The sequence below is a fragment of the Ixodes scapularis genome, unplaced genomic scaffold, assembly GCF_016920785.2.
Source record: "Ixodes scapularis isolate PalLabHiFi unplaced genomic scaffold, ASM1692078v2 PGA_scaffold3__209_contigs__length_174095766, whole genome shotgun sequence".
NCBI lineage: Eukaryota > Metazoa > Arthropoda > Arachnida > Ixodida > Ixodidae > Ixodes > Ixodes scapularis.
The window spans coordinates 167,314,678-167,338,126 of NW_024609868.1; the positions used below are offsets into that span (position 1 = coordinate 167,314,678).

General features: G+C 48.0%; 1 pseudogene; it reads left to right on the forward strand.

The window, feature by feature from the left end:
- Positions 1-247: 247 nt before the first annotated feature.
- On the forward strand, positions 248-4,712 carry LOC121837152 (annotated as a pseudogene).
- The last annotated feature ends 18,737 nt before the right edge of the window (positions 4,713-23,449 follow it).

Sequence of the window (23,449 nt, forward strand, 5' to 3'; positions counted from 1 at the left end):
GGTGCTATAAATGCAATCAGCTTGGGCATATCAAGCGTCAGTGCACATGGACAGCAGCTCCCCCCCATGGGTCTCAGGGAAACGGGAGAGGCCGGCGCCACTAATTGGACTTCCCGACTCGCGGTTGCCGGCCGCTGCCGAGGCCCCTCATCAGTCTGCCAACGGGGCTGGAGTTGCGGTCAGCGACAGGTCGGTGTTTGCCCCGTCGGCATGTCGAACTCAGGATTTGACATCTGAGAAGGGGCCGTACGTGCGCGTCGAGATCGGTGGTAACAGTTACTACGCACTAATTGACACCGGTTCGACTCTTTCCCTGATCGGCGACAGAGTCTACGAAGACTGTCGCCGACGAGCACTTCACGTGCGGGAAGTTTCCACCACGCTGCGTTTAGCAGCAGGATCGGCTAGGGCACAAAGCGCTATACGCCTTCACCTTAGCCTCGACGGCAGTCGAAGGAGGCAGCGTTTTCTGTATCTGCCAGGCATGCAAATCCCTGTGATCTTAGGACAGGACTTCGTCTGCCGGGAGGGGATTATCATAGACTTGAAGAATAACGGGTACCACTATAATCCGTTGACTCCCCTTATCCCCTTTGCCGTCCCACCGACTTTCGGTCAGGACACAGAAAGCTCACTCGTCGGATCACGAGAGGAGCAAACATTAGCTGCGCGAGTCGTATCGGGAAACGTTGAAGCGATTGTCGCTTCTTACAACGGGCCGGCAGAACAACGGCGTAGGTTAGCAGACGCCTTGCATCGACACGCAGCTATGTTTACCGAGAGGCCAGGACTTACAAACATTTTACAACACAGAATCGACACAGGAGATGCTAGACCATGGGGTTGTAATCCCAGACCGCTGAGTGCGCACAAGCGAGCTCTCCTAGATAAGGCTCTCGATGAGATGATAGACACAGGGGCCGTGAGGCCGTCACAGAGCCCCTGGGCTTTTCCGTTAGTCTTAGCGCCAAAAAAAGACGGTACCGCTCGTCTCTGCGTTGACTACCGCCGACTTAACGAGATGACACGAAGGGATTCATATCCCTTCCCATCTATTGAGTCCATCATGTACTCGTTGGGTAGCGCGAGGGTTTTCACTACCTTGGATTAGAGCAGAGGTTTTTTGCAGATCCAGGTAGCACCACACGATGTCCAGAAGACGGCGTTCACCTGTCACAGGGGTCTGTTTGAGTTTATCCGCCTTCCGTTCGGATTGTCTAACTCGCCATCGAGTTTCCAACGGCTTATGGATATCGTGCTGGGGGACGCGAAATTCAACTTTGCCATGGCATACATGGATGATGTCGTCGTATTTTCAAGGTCATTCGAGGAGCACCTAGCACACCTTGAGATTATCTTAAGCAGAATGAGCAAAGCGGGATTAACGATTAATCCAAAGAAGGTCCAGCTCGCAGCCTCAAGGGTCAACCTCTTGGGTTTCGTCGTAGATGACGGTACCTTGAGGCCGAACGAGGATAAGTTGAGGGCCATTCTTGATTACCCACCACCGCGCGACGCGAAGAGCCTTCAAAGGTTCCTTGGAATGGTCGGTTTTTATCGGCAGTTCATTCCAGGGTGCGCTGGACTCACACGGCCACTGAACCTGCTGCTCCACAAAGGTTCAAGATGGGCCTGGGGCGGAGAACAAGAGGTAGCTTTCTCTTCCCTCACGAAGGCGATAGCAGCCATGGCCAGCCTGTGCCTGCCAGACCTTAACCGTCCGTTCATGGTACAGACCGACGCGAGCGACTACGGGGTTGGTGCGGTGTTATTGCAAGCACATGACGGACAGCTGCGCCCGGTGGCATTCGCCAGCCGAACCCTTACACCGCCAGAACGCAATTACAGCGTGACGGAGAAGGAGGGGCTGGCCGTCATGTTTGCTCTAAAGAAATTCGACCTGTATTTAGACGGGACCACCTTCGTCATTCAGACAGACCACGCCGCTCTCACCTGGATTCAAAGGTTGAAAGAGCCGGCGGGGAGGTTAGCTCGGTGGGCACTCACTTTGCAGCGATACTCCTATACTGTCGAGTACCGAAAGGGCTCCACCAACAAGGTTGCAGACGCACTTTCTCGGGCGCCCCATGATAGTGGTTGGAAGGAGGAGACGCAACCAGGGGATTGCGAGAGACAAGCTTCCCGCGCGGCCGCTTATAAGCGAGACAGCGGGAAGGGATCGATGCAACAGGAGCTCGTCGCAGTGTTAGGAGGCCGCACGAGGGAACAGAGGATCGTGGCTTGGGGTGAAGTGGTGAGCAAGGAAGAGCTTGTCGAGGCCCAAAAGGCAGATGGTTTTTGTCAGCGGGTGTTGGGGAAAATTGCGGAAATGGCAAGCAACACCGGGAACGCTGGCGGTCAATGTAACGAACATATTGATTCATACCTGCTGGGTCAGGACGGCTTATTGCTCCGCTACATTCCAACAATCGACGACGAGGAGGGGAACGACTCTCCGTTCAGGGTGGTGATTCCTAGGAGGCTACGGAGGCGGTTTATCGGATACTTCCACGACTCGGCTTTGGCTGGTCATGGCAGCGGCAGCAAGACTTTTCAAAAGTTATGTCGCGTCGCGACCTGGCCGGGGATGAGACAGGACACACTCCGATACGCCCGTAGCTGCCCAGCCTGCCAGAAAGCGAAGCCGCGAGGGGGAAAGCCCCCAGGCCTGATGCAGCCTGTAGTGAGTCACTACCCGTGGGAGATGGTTGCTTGCGACATCATCGGCCCACTTCCAAAAAGTCCCCGTGGGAACCAGTATTTATTGGTAATGACCAATCATTTCTCAAAATGGGTGGAGTTACACCCGCTGAGGAAGCTGGTCTCGGAGCGCATCTGGGAGAAGTTGTTGGAAACTTTCATGCGCTTCGGTACACCCACGTGTCTCATCAGCGATAATGCTAGCTATTTTACCAGCAGAGTGTTCACTGACTCCTGCTTGGCGCTAAACATAAAGCACAAAAGGACGACACCATACCATCCTCAGGCTAATATCACTGAGAGAGTGAACCGAAACTTGAAGAGCATGCTGATCACACTAACGGAGAGACACAGGGACTGGGACGAACACATTGTCGAGATGGGTTTTGCAATCCGGACAACCGTGAACAGATCAACTGGGTTAACGCCTGCGCTTCTAAACTTGGGTAAGGAGCTATCGTCTCCGCTGGAGAACGGGTTACGAAATAACCAAGGTTCGACAGAACGCCCACTCTCTAAATACGCGGCGGAGTTGAAAGTTCGCCTTTCGAATGCGTTGCACGACGCCAGAGAGAACCTCGTTGCAGCAAGGATCGAACAGGCGGCCCAGTACGATAAGACTCATCGTCACCTGGAGTACAAGGTGGGAGACTTAGTCCTCAGGAGAACCCATCCTTTGAGCAATGCAGCGAGCGGATTCGCAGCCTCACTTGCTCCGAAGTGGGAAGGGCCCTACGTGGTAAAGGCACGACTGTCACGTCTTACCTACAGGCTCGCTCAGGAAAATGCGAGCGAGGAGTCTGGCCCGGTCCACATTACAGACCTGAAAAAGTACCATCTTCGTGATCGGGATGACGATGAACAAGAACAAAACGAGGAATCCTCCGTTCCGCGTGACTCTCGCGCGCGACCGGCAACGCGGCCTAAGCGCGGTAGCCGAACAATGCACGAACCTGTCGGTGAGAGATCCGATAGGTGCTCTGCGCGGTGCTATAATCTGCGGCCTAGAACTTGATCTAATCTTTGCAAGATGTTAATAGAGCTTGTTCTGTCCAGAAATGCCCCCCGGAGGAACCAGAATGGGCGGCGCCATCCGGGAAGGCGACCTTCCACTTCCCGGGATACCGGCGGAGCCAGCTGGCCCAACTCCCAGGGTGGTCAACCCTTCCGGCAGAAGACCAGTCAGCCCAACGCACCGGGTGGCCAACCCGTTCGGCAAGAAAATGGCCAGACAAGCCGACAGGGTGGTCAACCCGGTTGGAGGGGGAACGGCCAGACCAACCAACAGGGTGGTCAACCCGGTTAGCAAGGAGCAAGACGAACCAACCGTCAGGGTGGTCAACCTGGTTGGCAGAGACGGGGTGAACAATCCCGACGTCGACCACGTCAACGAAGGCAGGGTGGCGGAGACGCGGAGGACCGGAGAGTCCCAGGGACACGCTGAAGGACGAGGTGCTGAAGACTATGCCGGTGCAGAAGCAGACGCGTGCCGGCCAGCACACCCGCTTCAAGGCCTTTGTGGCCATTGGGGACTTCAACGGCCAGTGTTCCAAGAGCTCCAAAGAGGTGCCAGTCCTGCCATGTGCTCCCAAGAGGTGGCCACGGCCATCCTTCAAGCCATCATCCTGGCCTAGCTGTGCGTCATCCCCGTCCGTAACGGCTATTGGGGAAACAAGAGTGGAAAGCACCACACCGTACCCTGCAAGGTGCGTGCTGATGCGGCTAATCCGGCGCCCCGCGGCACAAGCATCGTGTCCGCCCCAGTGCCCAAGAAGCTGCTGCACATGGCGGGAATCGAGGTCTGCTACACCTCGGCCCGCGTCTCGACGGCCACGCTGGGCAACTTTGCCGAGACCACCTACCTGGCCATCCAGCAGACGTGCAGCTACCTGACCCCGGACCTGTTGCGGGAGCGAGAGCTCATCAAGTCCCCCCACCAGGAGTTCACCAATCACCTGATGCACGTCCACCGCCACCAGCAAGGCAGAGATGGGAGACTTGGAGTCCAGTGACTCGGTCCAGGGACTCCGGATGCTCCGGACACCCCCGGAGTTTGAGGCTTGAGGGGAGGGGAGTGTGGGAGACAACGAGCCACGCTGAACGTGGATGGACGGCCCCGTGAGCGGCGAGGAAGAAGAGAAAGGGACGCTCGTGGTAGGTGCGCGTGGACAGAGTTCGATGGGCCGTGACGAACGAAAGAGGCGGTGCTGAACGAGCCCACGCAAGACCCGGACCCCAGGGCAACCGTGGCCTTCCACAGCATCGACGGCACAATTTGAGTATTTACAAAGTGTTTCTATGATAGCGCTCCTTGTGTGACTTCCTCGGAGCGAGTAGAACTTGGCCTGATCGGGAATTGGCAGGCGACCCACAAGCTCCACAGGCTGCGGGGACATTAAGTACACACCCCAACGTCTCCCTCGATAACTTTCTTCCCCCATTCTGAAAAACTTTAGTGGAATACAGGCAAGCGCTTCTGCTGGAAGCTACCGTAAAATACTGGGCTTGTGCCTACTTGGCAATAGGCGCCCACCCCTACTTTTGAAACGCTTTAAACGTAAGCAAAGGACGCCTTAAAGGCCAACTCTGGTCAACTCCAAGAAAAATGAGTTAATGGTTCATTACATATGCTGAGGAAGTAATAAAAGGTTCTACGTACCTTCCCTCCAAAAAAGTGTAATAGTTTTTGTTTGGGCAACCTTCATTTAAAGCTTACCACAAACGGAGACCGAAACCTTGCCTGCGGCAGGCAACACTGCTCCTGTGTCATCACCTACGTGCTCTAACCACGTGGTACAAATTGTGAGATCACGCACCAGTCGGCCGGGTACAGCTCGAGTACAGGTACAGAGCGAAAGTGTCGTCTGCTACACCCGAAGACGCCTGCACTACCGCGGCCGCAGCTTGTGTTTTAGCGCAGAAAAGGTGAGTTTTTCCGAGAGCTCGTTTTGGAAACATTAGTAGAAAGTTCAGTAAGCCATATGTAAATATGTCGAGACGGATTTGCAAAAGCATGCCGTGCTCGACGTCGCAAACTGGATCTCTCGTACGCGACAAACACTGCCGGCAATGGTGCATGCTTGCACAAGAGCACACAAGCGTTCCACGGATCACGTGGCCAAGGATGAAAGCACTGCTAGTGCCACCTATAGGCTTTGCTCAAAAAAGTACCAAAACAAGCAAACAATCCCGCCGAGCATGACGTAGATAGTGCCGGGCTGGGCTGCGCCGACGCGATGCTATTGACCTCGCTGTTCGCCATGTCAAACGGCATACAAATTTTGCTTATTTCGCGCATCTTAAACATTGTGTGGCAGTTTTATCAAATTTTAAGCAGAATAAGATCTAAATATTTGGCATGCTGTCTTTTTAGGTGATACTCAAGAGAACAGCGCAGGTTTCTTAATATTGAAAATTAACCCGAGTTGCCTTTTAAGCGCCCACCCCGCAAACTTCCGATCTCGCCGAGCAACCCAAGATGCTCCTCTGCGTCAACTGCTTCTTCAAGCACACTGGTGCAAAAGCATTGAAGCTTTATGTACATGTGCTGGTTTGAAGCGTCGAAACTTTGCCGATTTAAAAACCACAGGTTCCGCCAGATGCTGTTCTTGTACCGTTCCGTCAGATCAAACAAGGGCCTATCCTACCGTGTCCCACTTCTGCTTTTCTGTTCTCGGGCCTAAAGCGCCAGTCCCCATTTTTTTATGATTATTCGCAACTTTTGCATGGGTGCTTGCTCAGTATTTTACGGTATGCACTGCTGCGTCACATTTCTCTGGGAACGAGGGGAGGACAGTGGGAAGGAACCCTAAAATTTTAGCGCATTGCTAAAATCATGTAAATGACACTTCTCACAGAGAAAGTTGAATGCGTCACATTCGGCCGTTGCTTTCCGAGGGCCAGTCTGAATGAGAAGGGAACACAGGAAGTATTCACAGATCTGAATAAAGCAGCGCATCGTCTGCCATGACCAGTGTTGATGGTGCAAAAGGAATCTCGTGAACACTTGCTGCCAGCATGCACTTGACCACAGAGCACACAGCCATGGCAGCCAGACAATACTCCCTATAAAATTGTAGCCCGACATCACGATTCCTCAAGGCTGCAAAGCAGACGACACGCAAAGGCTGCTTAACGCCGTTGCCATGCTTACCGGTGCCACGGGAGGTCTGGGTCCACGCCGGGAATCTCGCTGTTGTGGTAGACAACCGCAAAGGACAGGAGCCAGATGACGAGTCCAGAGATGACGGCATTCGGGAACTCGTCTGCGGGGTCACCCAAACCACGAGAAAATTATTTTACGCAATTATTTCTTAGACCCTATTCATCCTTAAATACCGGTAAATGTCACCCAACGTCATGAACGACTATGTTATTTTAGACAAAAGAGAAACTAAACAGCGTTTCATGCTGTTAAATGACAAAGTAGATATGACAATTCTACCACAAAGACCGGTAAATGTCACCCAACGTCATGAACGACTATGTTATTTTAGTCAAAACAGAAACTAAACAATGTTTCATGCTGTTAAATGACAAAGTAGATATGACAATTCTACCACAAAGACTATTAGCTACATATGTGGGCCCTTTACAAGCTCAAAAGCGGTGTTTGCAGCAACTGCACTTTCTGACAATGCATTACACTCCCGTGCATCTGTCTTCCTACCTTTTTTATTTATTTTGAGCCATTATAGAGGCATGAAGTCAAGGTAATCGTTCCTTGTGAATACATTGGAAGTGTTCCATTTAAAATCATGCAAAGCATTCTTCGTAGCCCCTCTTCCGGTAGTGATGCCTGCCTTTATATACAGCTTCATAGGTGAATCAAAGCTTCCTATATTCTGCAAGAATGAAATGTGGTGCCATTATCTGACTCTTTTCTGGTTTTAGAACTAACTTGTTTGTGCGGGGATCTCGTATTTCCATAATGTAGGGCTGGTAAATGTGACGCTGAAACAATACAAAACCTTCATTTTAAAGAAAGAACAGGATTTTGTTGTTCGCTCATAGACTCCCGATAGACCCCTTAACAACACAGCGCACCATCTGATGGCAACTGTGCCAATCTTTTGAGGCCACCATATCTTAGTTTTTCACTCTCAAAACTTTAATCCAATCACTGCGTTGGTGGCGGTATGGCCTTGTGCTTGGGTCCAATCATATGCCATGCAAGGGAAGTGCAGACCATCTTGGTCTGCAGTATAACTTATAAATAAAAAAATAAAAAAATGACAACTGCCAACATCTTTGAATGGGGCTCTACGAGGGGCATTCATAAAGTTTGTATTATTGGCACAAAAAATTGAAAAAAAAAAAAACGGAACAAAACAGGCATTAACATGAGTGTGCATCCCTCTAGTTTCCGTACAGTATAAACATTGCATGCTATAGTAGCTCGGAACGCAGCTAGAAAGTCGGAACAAAAATGCAACCGTTTATCCGTGTCAAGCACATGCAGTGATCCATTTTTTTTTATTTGAAGGGAAGCAATGCCAAGGATATTCATTCCAATCTGGGAGCGTTGTTCGGGGACAACGCCCCAGTTTATGACACTTTGGTTAAATGGCGCAGACACTTCCAGTGTGGTCAAATAAGAGGATTTCAAGGACGGCAACCAAGTGAGTGCTGAAGTGGAGCGACTCCTGAACACTCAAAACAAGGAGTTCTATTACAATGGCCTCCGGCATGTAGTGCATCGCTGCAAAAAATGGGTAACTTTTGGTGGCGAACGTGTACAAAAAGTCTCAACTCCTACTCGAGTTTGATTGCTGAATCTCTATTCCTTCGTCACAATAATACAAACTTTATTAACGCCCCTCGTATTAGTTGTCCGGACCACCCGCAGGTTCAGTGAATCTTCATATTCAAACCACCGCCTGATCGTTCCAACTGTCATCTGCTTTTTCAAACTTGTCTGCTTTTTGTCGTCTGCTCGTTCAAACAAAAGCGTCCCGTAGACCAAACTTTGACCCGGTAATTGCGATAAAATGTAATTGCAGGCCTCAAAAGACTTTTAAGCAGGCTCGGTGTAAACAGTAGATACAAGATGTTGACCGTTGGTACCAGTGGCCATCACCGACTTGTTACATCTGATTCACTTCGTCTGTTCCCGTTTCCGATTTTCAGTATCGACGTTGACCACCGCCGCTACCGTCTACACTTTCGCAGCACGAGCGACGTCCCAACCAAAATAGCTAGAAGAATCTCATCATGGTTTTGGCGTCCATTCTGCGGCGTTGGCGCGAATGAATCGCCGCACAACAAACAATTTACGCAAAGTTTAGCAGCGTGACGAGCCTTGATACAGGCGACTAAAGTGGTAAGACATTGCTATGAGGACATAGCATCGACAATTCCAACTCAGAAAAGAGTATGCAGACTCACACAGATGCCGACAACGTGACATTCCAATGGTCCGTTGACGCGAGACGCGGTACTTCTTGCTTACACACCATTGCACATGCGTTCGAACTGCCGTCTGCTCTTTCAAACGTGTCTGCTTTTTGTTGTTTGCTCGATCAAACGACAGTGGTCCGTAAACCAAACGTTGACCCAGTAATTGTGATAAGAAGTAAGTGCGGGCCTCAAAACGCTTTTAAGTTTGAAGGTTGGTTGGGTTAAGTAGGCTTAGTGTAAACAGGTGACACAAGGAGATGTTGATCATTGTTACCAGTGGCCATCACTGACTTGTAATGTCGAATTCTACTTGCAGTTTTCAGTATCGACGTCCACCATCTCAGCTACGGTCCACGCTTTCGCAGCCCGAGTGACATCGCGACTGAAAATAGCGAGCAGAATCTCATCGTAGAAGTTAGGCTTTAGCGCCCATTCTGCGGTGTCCATGTGAAATGAATCGCCGGATGTCACATTACTCACGCAAAGTTTTGCGGCATATCGAGGCTCGTTAATTTTACTGATGCCGCTCAAATAGTCAGACATTGTTAGGAGGAAGTAGAATCAACAATTCCAATGTAAAAAAGAGCACGGGGACTCACATTGACGCCGACAACATCACATTTGAATGGTTTGTTTATGGGCGACGGCGAGCTTCTTGCCCACCCTCCATCGCGCATGCGCGGCGCCGGTGGCGTTCGCTAGGGGTGCTCCGGTTTGTTTGTAAACATGAGTTGGAGTATACATTCAACTTATATAAGATTTCTTTTTTTTTTTTCGAGGCGCGACGCTTTTTTTTATACACTGCACGCCATTTTTTGTAGAGCACCATAACTACATAGCCATAGGTGGTGTTTCCCCCTCTAAGAGGCATTGCTGTCGCTGCACTATTTTGACTCGGAATGCAAGATATTTTAATTTTTATGGTTTACCCAAAGCGGCTCAATGTGCATAGGCAAGACAGTGAGAATAAAGCTTTTACAGCATGTTATTGATGTTGCCTAGTTAGGCCATGGTTAGTTCCCATGGTGTCGCCATGGTTCCGTATTCTTTAACTTCTGTCCAGTAACACTGAAAAGTAAGTGGGCTGTTATACACGCATTGCAGAATACTTTCTCAGGTCTTTCTTAAATTCCGTTTGAATGTTTTTTTTTTGTGCCATGCTCCAGCCGTGTTGCTAGATGTATCAGGAATGATTGTGGCTAGCCGATCTTTTAGAGGTACCAGAAAAAAGTATGTCAAGGTTTATCTTTCTGCCTGCGCATCGGTGCGTCCGTCGTCTCCGGGACTTGACCTAGGCTAGGCCTAGTGCTCCAAAGTTTGGTTCGCGAGTGTTTAGCACCTTAAACAATCGTTCGCTCGGCATGCGTTCACTCGAATAACGTCGACTACCCTCTCATTTTGTGCATTTTACCTCCTTTTGCTGCGAAACACTCGATTGCCCCCGCCAGACAGCGCCATGCTATGGGCATTTCTTGCGAGTCGAAATGCGTGTCAAACGGTATGTGCCAATCTAGCAATTCCACGAAACTCTGATTTCGCGATACCAATGCACGAAAAACAAGAACTCATCGCATAAACCGTGCAAAGGGGTGTGACTTATACAAAGGTGCGACTTATATACCAACTTTTCCATGAAAACGGCTCAATATACGGATGTGCGACTTATAGTGTGGAAAATATGGTATGTTAAAATCAAAGGTACTAGACGGTGTTTTCGGAGAAAAGCTTGAAATATGTGTTAAAGGGTGTAAAGCAAATTATTGTCATGAAATTCTCTGACCACTGTAGAGGCAGCTAAATATATAAGACCATTACAACACAGGACATTGAGCACTGTGAGGATCATTTTGCACGGGCTTAGTCCAACTTGCATATTCCGAAATATTCGGGTTCGTCCAGATTAAACAAGCACTTTCTTGCCGCTGACATCGTCAGTGAAGAGGCCGCATCCGGAAACACAATGAAAACACGACGCTCAACCATACATGTCGATAACCGAATTGCAGCATGGCCACCACATGCACACTTTCGGATCTTTTGGCTTAAAGGGGCCCTGCAGTCATATTTAAGCGTCTACCTTTTTTGCGGTTTCCACGTCTCTTGGTGTGAGGGCAAACCAGTGGGCACGGAGAGAGTAACTAAATTTTAGTGCATCATAATTTAACCGGACGGCGCGGAAACCTCTTTTACCGATGAGGGCGACCCACGATACCGAAAGCGCTGTCAGAGCCGCTAAAAACTTCTTTTTGGTCAAAATACAATATATAAGTGGCACAAACCGTTTCAATTGTTTATAAAAGTAGTTTTTGTTCAGTATTGTAGCTCAGAAAAGAAACGAGTGCAGTTTATAAAGTACGGAAACAAGAAATGAGCCGTCGACATACCCGCCACTAAGCGGTGGAAAAGGCGGCGCATACTAGAAACGGGTAGTGGGATCAGGTGCCGATACGGAAAGGTCCCGGATGTATGCGGTGGCGCTGCGGTCGTATGGACAGAAGGATCCGACCAGTTCCGAGCGTTCTGAAGGCCTTCGGCGAGAAGCTTTGTTTTGCGGTTCAACCGTTTCGCGGTCTGGCAGCGTGAAGTGGCTCCCATTCTGAACTGATCTTTACCCCGTGTTTGCTGTCGTATGTGGCCAATGAAGTGTCATGCTGAATTAGTACTTCATCGCGCAGCAAATGCAATGAGAGCCGCTCTGGCTGCCCGCTGCATACAGCCTATTCAGGACATGCTTTAGTGGCACCCTCTCACGCCGTTGACATGGAGTGCGGCAGCCGTGAGCGCTCGATGACCTCACTATGCCTCCTCTAGTTCACTGCCACTCAAGCAACCAAAGACGTCATAAGGGAGGTTATTTTTTGCTTGTTTTTGTAATTCTAATCTGCCTATTAACTTTTAAAATAAAGCGAATTTTGAGACAAGAGAAGTTTCATTAAGTTACTACGTTCAGTGCACTCAGGTTCGGTGCAAATTAAAAACCAGTAAAGAAGCCCTTGCAGGGCCCCTTTAAAGGAGCTGCGCAACAATTTCAGTGATTTGCTTAAAGGGGCCCTGCAAGGACTTTTTTACTGGTTTTTAATTTGCACCGAACCTGAGCGCACTGAACGTGGTAACTTAGTGAAACTTCTCTTTTCTCCAAATTCCCTTTATTTTAAAAGTTATAGGAAATTAAAATTACAAAAACAAGCAAAAAATAACCTCCCTCATGATGTCCTTGGTTGCTTGAGAGTGGCTGTGAACTAGAGGAGGGGTAGTGAGCTCATCGAGCGCTCACAGCTGCCGCACTGTGTCGACGGTGCGAGAGTGCGCCACTAAAGCATGTTCTGGATAAGCTGTATGCAGCGGGCAGCCACAGCGGCTCTTATTGCATTTGCTGCGCAATTGAATACTAATTCAGCATGACACTTCATTGGCCACAAACGACAGCAGCACGGGGTAAAGATCACTTCAGAATGGGAGCCACTTTGCGCTGCCATACCGCAAAACGGCCAAACCGCAAGACAAAGCTTCTCGCCGAAGGCCTTCGGAACATTCGGAGCCGGTCGGATCCTCCTGTCAATACAACCGCAGTGCCGCCGCGTACATCCGGAACCTTTCCGTGTTGGCGCCTGATCCCACTACTCCTTCCTAGTATGCGCCGCCTTTTCCACCGCTTGGTGGTGGGTATGTCGACGGGTCATTTCTTGTTTCCGTACTTTATGAATCGCATCCGTTTTTTTGGGGGGGGGGGATCTAAAATACTGAATAAAAACTACTTTTATAAATAAGTGAAACAGTTTACGCCACTTATATTTTGTATTTTGACTAAAAAGAATGTTTTAGCGGCTCCGACCACTAGTAAGCCCAGGACCAAAGACGTCACATTTTGCGCGCTTTCGGTACCGCGGGTCGCCCTTGTCGGTGGAGGAGGTTTCCGTGTCGTCCGGTTAAAATATGACGCACTGATATTTAGTTACTCTCTCCGTGCCCGCTGGCTTGCCCGAACCCCAAGAGACGTGGAAAAAACAGCAAAAAAAGTAGGCGCTTAAATATGATTGCAGGTCCCTTTAAGGCTTGGGGTCTGTGGCTTTTCCATTTGTTTCTAAAGCTCTAACTGCCATCTAGACTAGTGTTGCACCCTCAATCCAATCCAACCCAAGGCTTGGACTGGATTTGTCGGCTGTTCTATTTGCATCGGGTAGCACGCTCCACATCGGGTGAGTAGAGCCCGCGTGACCTCGTGAGTAGCCAAAGAACGGGAGTTTCGATTTCCATTTAGTCTTGCGTTTTCTCGCAATCTGGTGAGCTATCAGAAATAAATTTCTGCACGATGGTGGCACTCGTCCAACTTGATGTCCTGCTGGCAACAGGGGACTGCTACAAAGCCAGCCTAATTCACGCGATTTAACTACATTTTCTGCTCGTCTTTCGGACCACAGCGGCAGTGGGGGCCTAGGATAATGTTGGCTTATTTGATTTGAACTCCGACGGCAACATTTCAACTCCGAGGTCTGGAATATTGACAGGTGCTTGTCGGAGAGCATCGTTCCTAAGCAGGGGCCTTTGCTAAGATGTTCATAGCGTTTCCGCATCTAGCACGCCACACCGGAGTGAGTTTGCAAACCAGTGTGCAGACGACAAACACCCGGTATACAACTTAGCAAATACATGGCTGCTGTTTTTGTTCTATTTTTAATATTTCACTACCTCCGAGTTTATAAAAAAAAGTATAGACATAAATCTTAACAAAAAGAAGCCACGGTGACCCACAGGCTCAGGTGTTACATTACGATTAATGCATGAAACTTCTTGCGATATGTCATCCGCAGGCCCCCAGTTTTAGGTGTGCACGTTTAGAACTGTTTTTGCAAGTTGTGACAAACGTGCTATTCTTTGATGCTGCACCCTGCATACGACACGTTGGTATCGGTACTCTTTATTTGACTCTGTAGCGTTACGTCACCGCAGCAGGTGGGTTCTGCAATGCCTCGCAAATTACTAATAAGTTGTAGCCACATCCACCGATTTCTTTGAATTTTCGTCGGAGGTTCCAGAACAACTGCTGTTTTCCTTTTTTCTAACCTTTTGTCCAAATAACAGCTAGCTATGGCCATGGGCGTACCAACCGGGGGGCAAGGCACGTGTTTTGCCCCCACTGAAACGGCCGCCACTGGGCACGGCAAACACTGGCCGGCGGCGCCCAACGAGTACCAAGTGCACCGTCCCCCGACCTGCGCGGTCATATTTTTAACGCGCAGGCGATACAAACACTAGCAACGGCGCTCATGCCGGATTGGCTGGTTCGTGAAGATAGGCGTAGCCGCCGTCAACATAGGCAGCAGATACAATGTGAGTTTCCGAAGAGGTAGCGTAACTTAGTGGTAAGATGTCTGCCTCATACGTATCAGACCTGGGTTCTATTTATGGCGGGGGCTTACTACTTTTTTTTTTTTTTCCTCGGACATTTTGTATTATTGAGGCATTTGGCGATATTTACGACATTTCTTTTTTACGATTAACACTGAAAAAAAAAAAACGAATGTTGTTGACGAAACATCGATGAACTAAGTCGTATGGGGCTCTATTTGCGGAAGTTCATGGGGGACAGCGGGGCTTGGGTTGCCGACTGGACGCCGCAAAGTGGCGTGTACGGGGGGGGGGGGGGGGGGGGGGGGGGGGCTATGTGGGTTAATAGATTTGTAATTAGCAGCCGCACACTGTCGCCCCAAAGTGGCGTGAACACAAGCGCGGGGGTGGGTTAACGCGCTTCGAGTGGTACACGCGCTGTCGGAATCCGAAATTTAAGTTTCCGCGCGTTGCCGAGCTATTAATCCGGCGTGGTCGTTGCTACGGGGTCTATCGCCTGCGACGTAAAAGGAGCCAGTGACCAAGGCGCCCGGTGCGCATACGCAATTGGCCCTCTCCTCCCTCCCTCCCTCCCTCCCTCCCTCCCTCCCTCCCTCCCTCCCTCCCCTCCCCTCCCCTCCCCTCCCCTCCCCTCCCCTCCCCTCCCCCTCCCCCCCCCCCCTCCCCCCCCCACACACACACTCTTTTACAACGCCTACACACACACACGCCGTAAAAGTCAGTGATGGACCGAATCTGCCAAACTTCAGACTCGGCAAAGTTCCGCACATGCCGATATTTTGAAGGAAAGTTCGGCAAAGATTCGGCAAAAAATTGGCAAATGTCTGCCCACGTGCACGAATGCGACGGGGCCATGGATCGCAAATGGACGCCGCGCAGTCGCACGGTTACCATCGCACAGTTTAGAACAACCAGCGGTTACGGCGAGGTCTGGAGTAGGCTACACAGTAACTGTGCGTTTGTGAGCTTTTGAGAGTGTGGTTATCTTCAATATTTTTTGAGTCAAGAACAGAATATCGACCAGTAATTTACGCAGTCCACTGAGAAAGTAGCAAATGATGCGGTGAACTTTGGATAACGTGATTTTCATTTGACCTCACCATTGATGCAACGAGGTAGTTGAAACATTGACTGACAACTGACAATTAAGCTCAGTGTGCGCAGCCCACTGCCGTCAAACGGGGCAGAGACACGAGAGCTTGCCAGGATGTATGGGATGCAGCTGGCATCCTCATCATATTGTGATACATGTTTTCTACCTTCGTTCCTTTTCTTTTTACATACTTTCTGTAGTGTGTATATTTGTACATTTATTTGTCTATTTTTTTTCACATGTGGTGGCGGGCTGGCAGCGGACATGTACAAGCTACTCAAAATAAGTAATTAAGTTAAGTTACTTTTGAGTAGAAAGTACAGTATAGACCACTTACAACGTAACCGCTTATAGTGCAGGACCGGGTATAACGCGGCTTTTTTAAACCACCGGTTCGCCTCCCATAGAACTCCATGTATTTACATACCGCTTAAAACGCAGGCGCGCGAAGGGAAATACCGGTTATAGTGCGGTTTCTGGAAGAGCCCGGCGGCCGTGCCGACTGACCGGCGCAGCGAGCACGCTTCCCTGTGCGGCGCCAGATAACGGCGCGAGCCGCGAGCGGCACTCGCGGGGCAAGGAGGTTGCTCGAAGAAACCGGGAGATGCGAAGAGAGAGGCTGCAGTTGCCATAGCGACGGAGGGACGCATGCACGTGTCGTTCTCGTGCGCGCGTTCGTGGTCCCTCCGCTGCGATGGTTGGAAACAACCGCAACGACAGACCAATCGCAGGTCGAGGAGAAGTGTTCGCGCGCGTTGCATGCCGGCAGTGCGTACACCATCTTCTAACCTCCTTGGCGTACACACTATTGGCTCTCTCCTTTCCCCCCCAACCTCTATTACAACGCTTCTCCTCCTCTCCGGTCGCGGGCCGGCTGCGTCTATCCGCAAACATGGCGTTGGTTTTGATCGTCGACGTAGATTGCGTGATGGAGGCTGATCGTTCCGCGTAAAAGCGCTACCCTTGACTGTGAATTTTCGTTGTGTGTCGTTATGATAACCCAGCACGTACTAGAAGGGAAGATCCACCTACTCGAGCGGCGATGTCGTGGCGGCGCTCTCAAGACGGCAGAAACGCCCGTGTCGTCGTGTTTGTTTACTTCGACTAGAATGGTGCTTTCTGTGTTTTCGAACATCGCCCGGATTTCTTATTTGGAGCATTTCATGCCTGTGCTCAAGTTGAAGGTATTACTGGCGCGTACCGTATAAAGGATGCGAATTTTCACGCGTTTTCATCGCCGGAGAAAAGTGATTAGGGTTAGCAATCCTGAACGCTCGCAACGTCCGTCCGCAACCCGCGACGCTGTTAAAAGGCTGCGCCAGGCAAAAGTCGCTCATTTCTTTCAAAATGCGTGACACACTTGAGACAGAACTGTTCTAGTCTGGTGAAATAAAGACTTTCCTCAAATTAAGCTTTATTTTTCACCTAACATAAAGTAAATTCTTTTACAAAGGTAAGTAGTCTCATGGCATGTATTTTGGCCTGAAAAATTGATGTTTTGGTTATAACGCGGTACCGCTTATAGTGCGGATTTTCGCGACTCCCGCGACATACGTTATATGCGGTCTACACTGTAGAAAGAAGAGTAAAAATTACTCAAGTGGAGAGTAATTCAGTAAATTACTAATTACCGTAAAAAAAGTAGCGAATTACTTTTGAAGTTATTTTTATTTTTTTTCCATGCTAACAAGGAACTACTTACATAGTTTTGATGCGTTAGCGAAATTCTGCTAGCCGAATATAAAGCCGCTTGTGTTTTGCATTGCTTTAGGGGAAATCGGTGGTGCATCAGTTTTTTTCGGGTAGGGCGGCAAATTCGGAGGTGCATCAGTTTTTCTTTGTTTTTTTGGAAATGGCGGCAACTGTAATGGCTGTATTCTCGCTGACGAACCATTTAGCAGTTATTTGTATCGGTCTTAGAGCCGATATTTCTTCACTCAGAGAAATGACCAGATGACGTCTCGAAAGACAGCACAAGCTACACAGGTGCACCGATTGACTTCAGAGCGGGTGCTGCACTTTGTTACCTCCTTTGAGTGAGGATGTAGTGTGTATACCTCCTGTAGTGGGCAAGAATTTTTACTTTGGGGAGAAGCGGGAACAAGCCCTTTCTTCAAATGCGTCAAGACTCCTTGAGCATTGGGGTACAAAGAAACACCAGTATTCGGCGCGAATCCCACAGCCACTCGGCCTCTCGTGTCGTGTCTGTTCGCTCCCCGCGCCTCGTAGCAGTGTTGATGCAGTGGGGGGGCTCGCTAAAATTTTGGGGGGTTTTGGACTATCCAAATAACTTTTTTCCTCCCCCCCTTTTCTACGCCACATGCTTCCCTCCTGCAAATATCAGCTGATCTTCCAACATCTTATCTGTGTTGATAGGTAAAACAACCACGAAAAATTCGAATGTAATTCGTAATTTGAGTGGAAGTTCACTCAAGAAAGTAGTTAAAGTAATTAAAGTAATTGCTTAAAAAGTCAAAAAGTAATTGCTAATTACCAAAATAGAAATGCAATTAAAAGTTACTAAACTACCCAGAAAAGTAGTTTAACCACAGTAACTTGAGTAAAGTAGTTGAACTACGTACAACTCTGGCTGGCAGGCACTCTGCGTAAGGGTTTTCACCTATTTGCCTAGCCCGGCACACCGCCACATGGGCCCCTTCCAGTATTTGCAAATAACATTATTTTTATTATTATTATAACAATCTTGTTTTCGGCTTACAAGTAGTTTGTGCCAAAACGGAGTAATAGTGCTTTTCATTTTTAGTTTGCGTTCTTTCGCGATTTTCATGTATCTGCATTCATTCATTCATATATTTCCCCTTAAAGGCCCATTAAGGGCATTACATAAGGGGGGGCGTAATGAGAATTTGAACAATATAAAAGCCAAAACTCAAGTATGATGCAATCGGGAAACTCGAAGAAATTATACAAAATTGAAGCTAATAACAAGAGAGGTGTAGTTTTACTGCAGAGGAAAATTCAGCAGGGTTCAAGATGGTGACAATGGAGGATGGGAGACTGTTCCAGTCGCTGATGGCTTGAGGAATAAATCACCGACTGAAAGCGTTAGTAGAGCCAGAAATGCGTTTGATGGTGCAGACGTTGTTGAGGCGAGACGATGTTCGGTCCGGGGGTAATAACAAAGTGTTTTTGAGGTCGGGTATGTGGTAGTAGAGTTTATGAATAAGGCACAGCTGAGAGACTTTCCTGCGAAGCTGCGAAGAGGACATGGTTAGCTGAGTTTTTAGCTCTGAGGCACTGAAAGAAAAGTCATAAGTGGATGAAATGAAGCGAGCAGCTCTGTTCTGAGGTATTGGGGCCTCTGGGGTATTGATGAGGTACAGTTGATGGGGATTCCAGATGGTTGAAGCATATTCTAATTTTGGTCTGACGTACGTGTCAAAGGTTAGCTTACGGAGAAAGGGTGGAGCGCTTCTTAAGTTACGTCTGATTAGTCCAAGAGTTCTAGATGAAACAGCAGTAATGGCTTCGATGTGGTTACTCCAGGAAACGTCAGATGTTAGTCTTACACCAAGGTATTTATACACAGTAGCGATCTCAATCACATCGGACTCCAAGAAGTAATTGAATGACAGGGTGGTTTATTTCCTGGTAAATTGTTTCGGGGTGAAGTGAATTAGTTTGCATTTAGACTTGTTTAATGACATCATCCACTCTTTGCACCAAATGTTAATTTTATCTAGAGCTCCCTGAAACTGGTTATTATTTTGCACACAAGTTACTTTGTTACAGATGACACAGTCGTCGGCAAAAAGGTGTATTTTTGAAGAAATCCCAATGGGAATGTCATTAATAAATATTAAAAAGAGTAAGGGCCCAAGGACGGACCCCTGGGGAATACCAGAATATGCATTTATTAAGGAAGAGTCATGATCATTAGTGGACGTGAGCTGTACACGGGAGAAAAGAAAGTCACGAATCCATGCAAAAGGTTATTGGTCGAGGCAAAGAGATGATAGTTTAGAAAAAAGGCGTTGATGGGGGACACGGTCGAACGCTATGGAAAAATCAAGAAAAACTCCGTCAGTCTGGACATGACATTCAAGGTTAGTGTGCAAGTCATGGATAAAGTCGCAGAGCTGCGTTTCGCAAGAAAGTCCCTTTTGAAAACCGTGCTGCTGTTTAAAGAAAAACGAATGTGATGATAGGTGCCTCATGATGTTGGAGTAGAGTATATTCTCAAGTAATTTGCATGAAATTGAAGTCAAAGAAATAGGGCGATAATTGGATGCGGAAGAGCGGCTGCCCTGTTTAAAAGCTGGGATTGCCCTTCCCACCTTCCAGTCAGATGGAAGGCAGCTTTGAAATAAGGACTGATTAAAGATGAGTTTCAAATACTCACTAGAAATAACACTGGTGTTTTTTTATTTTATTTTATAGTTGATGTTATCGGTTCCAGCGGACGAAGTATGTTTTAGTTTATCAATCCATTTTTTGAATACAGGCGGAGTTAACGTTAATAGGACGCATGCGCTCGTAAAGCTCTCCAGGGAGAGTGGGGACGGAGTCCAAGCACTCGTTAGTAAACACTTATGAAAATTATTCGTTAAACAGAACTATCATGCTCGACGTTGCACATCTGACATTCCTAACTGTCCACATCTTCCTAAACGTCCGTGTGTGTTTTAACATCAGAAGCCGGAATTTTAAAGGTTAAAAACGGCACGTTGCGAATATGGAATGTGCACTTTCATGCAAAGCTGACGTCAAGTGACTCAAATAAAAAAACATGCATATTTACAATATTGTTATCTCTTCTGGTGAAGGCTCTGCAACCGTTGCATTCGTTTTCGTGCACGAAACAGTGACTCCCAGAGAAAGGAAGAACGCAGTGATTTGCCTTCATTTTAACAATGTAAACACACTTGCAGGCGTGCGCTGATGAAGCCTCAAAATCAAAACTCTCGTAGCGTGATTCGTGACTGCGCCCGCTACTACCCAACCTTGTTGTCACGCCACTTTCTCCAAGCAAACACTAAAGTTGCCAGTAAGCACACAAAAGCGACATTGAAGCAATTATCTTGTAGAATATTACCTTATTTAGTCGTAACTGTTTCAATAGACACTACATGAATTTATTTTAAGAAGAAAAAACAAAATTTTTTTCGTTAGAAAAAAACTAAATATCAATGTTAAGTCTGGTAACATTTATTTTTGCCGAATCATTGCCAAATATTTAGAAAAGATCGGCAAAAGTTGCGCCGAATTTTCGAATCGGCAAAAGTTTGGCCCATCACTAGTAAAAATATGCGACCCATGGGGGGGTTGGGTTAAGGGCCTGGTTTGTTCCCCCACTCAAAAACAAGTTGGTACGCCACTGGCCATGGCAGAAGCTATTTGTGGCTGGCAGTGCATCACAGCGTCCGTAGGCACAATTTTACATGATCAGAAAGCCGTGTTTTTTGTTTGTACTTATGGGATTTAATTGTGTAAATTTCGGCAGGACAGGACGTTAGCCACTGCTTTCGCGAAAACGTAATTGGATGGAACGGGCATTCAACACACGCGCCAATCAAAAGCATAGCGCCCGCACATTTCGCCGGTGCACGGGGAGCCGGAAAGGTCCCGACTGCTGCAGCCAGTAACGACCGATTTGACAAACTCCGGTTCAGCGGGCGTTGCCTCGATTCTATTTTTTAAAATGTAGGGCAGAGGAGATACCTGGAACTTGCGACTGGAAACGACCAGCCCGGGACCACAAGACATCGAAGACTCGGCCGCAGCTCTCTGCAACAAGAAAGGAACGACCGGCGACAACGCAGCATGGCAAAACGTCCCAAGCACTCGGACAGTAAGCAGGATTGCTAAGAAAGCTTAAATGAAGAGTTGCGTTCACCTTTCTGGCAGAAGAAAATGAGGTGAGCGCCGATGATGAAGCCAAACAATGCAAGAAGCGCAGAGGCGGCGTAGCGCTCGAGGCGCTGTTGAAAGCTGGCGTTGCAGATGAGTTGGCAGTCGCCCTTCTCAGCATGCGGCTTCGACATCTTGTTCTATCGGTGGGTCAAGGGGGAAGGAAACTGTAAGGTATCATGCCGCGTACGCGCTCAAACTGATAGCGTTCGTTGACACGCGAAGGCGTTTACGCCGTTACGCGATTACGACAGAGCCTTCCTACACCGTCCGACAGACGGATGGAGCGAACTGCGAAGTAAACAAAGCAGGTGGCGCCACCAAGTTTGTTCAAGTTCAACTTCAGACGCGTAGTGTGCGGGTATGGCGAGAGCTGACGCTATTCAGTGATGTTCCATGCAGAGAATTTTCCCTTTTTCAGGGAATTTCCGGTCTCCATTTTGGTGAAAAGGGAAATGGGAATTTTAACACGTTCGCAGGGAATTTTGAGAATTAACGAGGAAATCCGGGAAAAGCTTTAGAGGGAGCCAAACACACTAAAAAGTCGAGCGGTCCAAAAGTTTTAAGAAGAGAAAGGAAGTTGTGGTGCAGGAAAAAAGTGTCTGAACGATTCATTTTGAAGTAGGTTTAGGAAACTTCTACTTAACTTGAAGTACATTCTGCGCGTATGTACTTGTACATTATTTGAAATAATTTTTTACGGTACTTTCTGAGCAAAAGTACAACTTCCGACTTCAATACATTCTCCAAATTTGAGAAAAAGAAAAGTGTATTTTTATGTAAAAACACGCTATTGTTTTTCAAGATGTCATTTGGTAATTTCTTTGAGTGAAGTAATGGCGGCTATAAGACCGATGCAAATAAGTGCCTTATAGGCTGACGGCGTTAACTAGTTTGTCAGCGAGGGTGAGATGACTACTCCGTGGCCACTTTATTTTGGAAAATAACTGATGCACCCTCAATTACAACCATGAAAGATTACTTGTAATTTACTTTGGAAGTACATGATATTTATAGTACTTTGCCTGAAGTAAATTGCACCCGATGTACTTACTACTTTACTTGAAGTACGTAACCTCTCATTTGCTTTGTACTTTACATCAAGTACTTTTTAGATGTACTTTACCAAACGCTGCTAAATTTTATAATATTTAGTTATTAAAAGTATAAAGTGACCACCTTACCAAAAAGCCAGTATAAATTTTCACTCATAAAACTGGAAATCTAACTGGAATTGTTTCTGGAAACCTGAAATCCCAGTTCCGTAACCCACATAGCGAAAAGTTATACTGGGTTTCTCGGCAGGGCAGTAACATTTTCTTCTCTTTAAACATGTGATTTCACGCAGTTTTTGTGGTAAAATGCACGCATAGTGGCCTGCATGACCATATACATCAGCTGATGTGAAAATAAAGGCATCAAATGCAGGGTAATTAATATGCGGGGATATTTCAAAATTTTGCAGGGAAAAAGTACCTCAAAAAGGGAATTTTTGTACCCAAGAAAGGGAATTCTTTGACATGGTATGGAACATCACTGGCTATAGTCAGTTACAGGTTAAGAAGGTAGCGGCAAATGCCCCTCAAAGGGAATCGGATATCCCTCCGCCACCTCCGCATCCAATAGCGTCCCACCGTTTCCGTGACGTCGCGGCCAACGCGCGAGGAGGGTCTTGCCTTTCTGTACATATTTGCTTCATCTTTCGACTTTGACTTAGCATTGTGGAAGCCACGAGAGGGAGATTAGAGTTCCCCCCACCGACGGAAACAAATACGACCTTCGGGGATTAGCTTCCCCCCCGATGGATACAAAGGCTGCTTTCAGGGGCTCGGTTCCCTCTCCGACGAATACAAAGGTCGCTTTCTTAAAAAATGGGATCGGAGATAAGTTGGAATCCATTGAAGCGGAACAAGGAGCGTTTCCAGTGAACTCTTCTTTCGACTGCGGAGAGATTTGAAACGGGCGCATCACACTTGTGGGAGGAGCTTCTCCTACCTTCTTGACTTGTACCACGTATCCGAATATGGAGGATGTGAAGGT